The following is a 5,697-nucleotide window of genomic DNA, read 5'->3' as shown; positions in this document are numbered from 1 at the left end:
AACCCTCACCCCCTGCTTACCCCAACCCCCTGCTTACCCCCATCCCCTGCTAACCCCCACCCCCTGCTAACCCTCACCCCCTGCTAACCCCCATCCCCTGCTAACCCCCACCCCCTGCTAACCCTCACCCCCTGCTAACCCTCACCCCCTGCTAACCCCCATCCCCTGCTAACCCCCACCCCCTGCTAACCCCCACCCCCTGCTAACCCCCACCCCTGGCAGAAAAACACAGAAATCAAGTTCTTTCTCAACGTCAGTCAGAGATATGTTCTGTACTGCGGCTGCCTCCCTTTCAACATCAAAGGCATCAGAAGCCTTTTGAAAAACCACCGTAACGTCACTGTCTCAGCAGCATATGATCTCCATCTTTGTCTTTCATCTCAAAGTTATTTTAGAAAAGTCTGAGCATGAGGGCATATATTTTTGCTTTGCTTTACTACACTGTGCTGTGTGCTGCTCGCTCGCTCGCTCACTCTCTCTCTCTCTCTCTTTGTTGACAGCTAATCTGGACTGTGAGCCACAGAGCTGCTCCAACTTGCTGGTTGTTAAGTGACAAACAGGTATTGAGCAGCAGGAAGCCGGGAGTGATGTGTCAGGTCACCTCAAGGCCATTTGGACAGGCTGTGTGTGTGTGTGTGTGTGTGTGTGTGTGTGTGTGTGTGTGTGTCCTTGACTCATCTGGTCTGACTGCAGCTTGTGACAGTGTGATCCGGTCATAAGCGATTTTACCCTCTGAGAGTAGGGGGGGGGGGGGGGGGACATTTTGACGTGAGAAAAAAAAAAAGTTCTGCCGTCCCGTCCCATCTATTTACAAAGAATGCCAGTTGTGAACAGTATGCTAATAAGAAATCCGTAGGACAATTCAATATGCACAACGCATCAAACTTCATCTAGACACCACAAGCATGTCAATATGACTTTATGACTGAGCACTAGGCCATACCCAACATCAAACTGCAACCGCCTGCTGGTGCTAGCTTCCTCGGCGATGGTGATGTTGCTAGTGTTAGCTTTGATAGCCTTTGGAGCACTTCTGCATTCGATTGCACCTGCTGCGGTGTCATTTCGAGTGGTAGCTTCTTCATTAGCATTGCCAGTTAAAAAAAATGTATGAAGAAGTGGTCAATTGTTAGGTGGGCTAGCTTGTAGAAGCTAGCCCAACTTGTGATATTCCCACTATTTCTTTATTAGTGTGAATGCTTTAGAGCATTCACACTATTGTTATCCAGTTCTTTATAGTTTATTAGGTGGGCTAGCTTGCAGAAGCTATTCCCACTATTTCTTTATTTCTTTATTATTATTCTAGTTCTCCCCAGTTTTTTGGCCCTTAACTTCTTCTTCATACTTTGTGCTAGAAACTTCATTCAAACTTTAAAATGTTCATCATCTTTAGCTCTTTAATGGATCCATTCAGATTTTTTTTTTTTTATATTGTCTTTTAGAAATTTAACTTTTAAAACAAATTTTTGTCCCATTGAAACTGCTTGAAACTGCTTTTGGAATGTTCAGAAACTTTATGTTTTTAGAGTGGTGGCAGCAGTTGTTTGAAAATATTCACACATTTTGTAAACAGCTGGCACTCAAAATGTTCACAACTGTGCTGATTCGTATAATGTAAGTATCTAAGATGTGTTACTTACAGTTTTCACTGACGATTTGTTCAGCAACTGCACTCCCCATTGAAACGTATGGCGCTGCACTCTAGCTTTTGAGCTGCTAATTTTGCATTTTTACCCTTTTTCTAACTGGTCGCCATGCCTACAGTGTTTAAGCTATATGGACATATTATACATAGAAATGTTCTGCAAGTTCTCAGGATTCCTATGGTGTCAATATATAAGCTGTAACATTTATAGTTTTCTCGATAGAGCTGTCTGAAGCGGACCATGTCTAGGATCAGAGTGTCAGTTGGGATTAGAGTGGTGGCAGCTGTTGATTTTTTTGAATTTGTGTGCATGTGCAGCCTCTCTTAAAGGTACAGGCACCCTTTTATAAATAATGCGGTAGCACAGAACTCAGCCAAAGTGGAATAGAGACACATGATCTTCACTGGTGGGGGCCGGTGGGTAGCCCGGATTGGAGTACACCGTCCCTGACTGGCTATGACCAAAAGGGGCGGAGCCTCGCCACCACACCTCTATTCACGCCACAGAACCCACTTTTCAGCCCCTGAGTGGGCAAGAGACATACAGTCTTTAATGGTGGATGCATGGAAATTGCCCGGAGGTCACTGTACTGTCCCCGACTAGCTGTGACCCAAGGGGGCGGAGCCTAACCAGCACGCCACTATCAATTGTGGATTGGTCGTATATATACCCAGAATAAAGAGTTTAGGATCCAGTGGCAATTCATTGGATAGAATTTGATCAATCATGTTAATAACATCTTTCCAAAATGATTTCACTTTCTCACATTCCCATATACAGTGGTACAATGACCCTCTTTCCTCATTACACTTAATACAGGTATCAGGCATGTTATCATTAAACTTATGCAATTTCACAGGAGTTATGTATGTTCGCATCAGCCACTTATATTGTAGGAGTTTCATGCTACTGTCTGTCTGTGAGCCTCCTTACACACGTCACTCCAGTCTTCTAAAGATGTCCTCCTCCATATCATCCTTCCACTGTCTTAGTTTCAAGTCTGATGATTCATCCGACACAGAAATAAGCAAATTATACAAAGACTGTCACTCTCTTCTGCTGATAAACCTGAATCCCCCCTTCCAGGGATTAATGAGGTAGTGTGCTGTCTTGACTTGCACATAGTCCTCTGTGGGAGCAGTGAAAACAAGCACTAGGGGAATGCCTACGTTCAAGCCATGCCAAACATGTAAAAACATGTAGGATTATGATACATTTCACAGGAGAGCATACTGAGACTGGTAAGATTATATGGTTCTTCCCATTTCGGAAAAGCACATTTATCATAGTTTTTCCAAAGCATTTTTCATATGCACCATTGACTTCCATAGACCCAGGACTAGGTGGCGGGATTACATCTCCGCACTGGCCTGGGAGCAGCTAAAGATTCCCCAGGCAGAGCTGGTTGATGCTGCCAGGGAAAGGGATGTCTGGGGCCCCCTGCTGGAGCTGCTGCCTCCGCGACTAGACCCCGGATAAGCGGATGAAGATGGATGGACCATTGACTTCCAATGTAGCCCAGTGAGAGCTTGCATAAAAACTGCAGTTACTGTAGCTCAATACTGGAATGATCAGTGAAATGATGGTCTCTACGTTTCAGGTTCATGGTAGACCACAAATAGGACTAAATGTCTACTACCCCTTTAATGAAGTGTTATATAATCTTTTCTAAAACTTACTATGATGCCATGTGGTTTACTTCAGCCACTGCCACCACTTAAAATCAAAGGGAAGTGGCTTCAGCAGAATTGCACTTTGAAGTTTAAGTTTTCATTCCTCCCCAGCCCGGCTGCCCTCTCTCGCTCCCTCTCCTCCGTCCCCCAGCCCGGCTGCCCTCTCTCGCTCCCTCTCCTCCGTCCCCCAGCCCGGCTGCCCTCTCTCGCTCCCTCTCCTCCGTCCCCCAGCCCGGCTGCCCTCTCTCGCTCCCTCTCCTCCGTCCCCCAGCCCGGCTGCCCTCTCTCGCTCCCTCTCCTCCGTCCCCCAGCCCGGCTGCCCTCTCTCGCTCCCTCTCCTCCGTCCCCTCCTCACTCACAAGATAGCGGACAGCAGGATGTCCTTTCACCGCCGCGGGAAAGGAGATAAGGTTGTCATGGTGACAGGCACCTTTCAGCACAGGAGGTACCTCTCGTTGGCCGTCACCTGCGTGTCTGCCCCCAGGCAGCCGAGTGTGCAGATAGCACAGCATGCCCCAGTTCCACACTGATGGAGATCAGATAGGAGCAGAATAACCTTCTACAGACAGCCGCCTCCTCACAGTTCCTCCTCAAGTTAAGGGGATTGTGACTTGGAATAAGTATCCTCCTCCATAAGGTCTCTAACAGGCTGTTGGTTAAGCAGGGGGATGAACAGTCACATAATTCAATTAATCCTCACCTAGCGAGTTTCCAGTGCAGTCCAAATCTGCGACATCATTGTTATAGTATTGTGACCAAGGAAGCGTTGGTTTGGAGATGAGATTGTCTTACTGCTTATTACCATTCCAGTAGCAGACTACAACTGGCATCTGTTACCAGCTTTATAGACAGAGTCAGGGGTGTAGTGGAGGGTATACGTACATCCTCTTGTTTATCCATGGACCCACGGTATACCCACTTCTCTAAACACCACTAATGTAAATAAATAAAAACGAACATTTCTGCTACAGTATACCCACTTCTTTAGTCAGAGTATACCCACTTCTTTAGTCAGAGTATAGCCACTTCTTTAGTCAGAGTATACCCACTTCTTTAGTCGGAGTATAGCCACTTCTTTAGTCAGAGTTTAGTCACTTCTTTAGTCAGAGTATACCCACTTCTTTAGTCAGAGTATAGCCACTTCTTTAGTCAGAGTTTAGTCACTTCTTTAGTCAGAGTATACCCACTTCTTTAGTCAGAGTATACCCACTTCTTTAGTCAGAGTATAGACACTTCTTTAGTCAGAGTATACCCACTTCTTTAGTCAGAGTATAGCCACTTCTTTAGTCAGAGTATACCCACTTCTTTAGTCAGAGTATAGCCACTTCTTTAGTCAGAGAATACCCACTTCTCAAGTCACCACTACACCCCTGCATACAGTGGAGGATAATATTACACTCAACAGCACAGACAGAACAGCCCGGAGCACTGAATCTGGTCCAATTACAAATTCACTGACAATGTAGCCTATCTATTGCAAGTAGGAATCGGGTGCAGTCAGCCTTAGCTAATAAGAAAACTTATATCACATATATATATGTGTATATATATATATATATATATATATATATATATATATATATATATATATATATATATATATATATATATATAATGTGTTTATGTATTTATTTATTTATTAAGTAGGCCAACCAGAAATCATTATTGCTGCCAGGTGAGACGTCGTGCGACTGGGGAGGGGTGATGTTCAGGGGGGTGATGTTCAAGATTAGTCAGGCAGATCGACGGGCCAGACCCAGACAGACCGGGCAGACTCCAGACAGACCGGGCAGACTCCAGACAGACCGGCCAGACTCCAGACAGACCGGGCAGACTCCAGACAGACAGACAGACAGACAGACAGACAGACAGACAGACAGACCGGGAAGGGAGTGATTTGTCATCTGACTCTGTCGGGATCCATCTGGTGACGTCAGCTGGTCCAACTCACCGAGCAGAGCGCGCGCCCTATATTAATCGGTTTAAGAGGTCGCTGTCTTTTCAGCACCGATCAGCACGAGCACGGTTCAGCACCGGAGGGTCTCTCTTTCCCATTGACCTCGGACTTTTCCCTTCACCTGGACAGCTCACTTCATTACGGGTTTGAATAAGGAAGCGTGACTTTGGGCGACAAACATATGCGAAAGGCTTGGCAAACGCTTGCGATTGAATTGTGATTTTTGGCAGCAGTTAGGCTACAGCTGTCTCATTTAAAGATTTGAGGTTTTGTTAACTTTAAATGAATTCTCCCTTGTCAGTTTCGACGCCCAGAAAAAATGTATGCAACCACTTGATTTATCTCTAGAGGTTATAGTTGGTTCTGAAAGCGCGAGAAGTTACTTTGATCTATCTTCAGTTTCAAGGATAATTTTGAACGC

Source organism: Borostomias antarcticus (genome assembly GCF_949987555.1).
Source record: "Borostomias antarcticus genome assembly, contig: scaffold_94, whole genome shotgun sequence".
Classification (NCBI taxonomy): domain Eukaryota; kingdom Metazoa; phylum Chordata; class Actinopteri; order Stomiiformes; family Stomiidae; genus Borostomias; species Borostomias antarcticus.
This window is presented reverse-complemented; position numbering follows the sequence as displayed.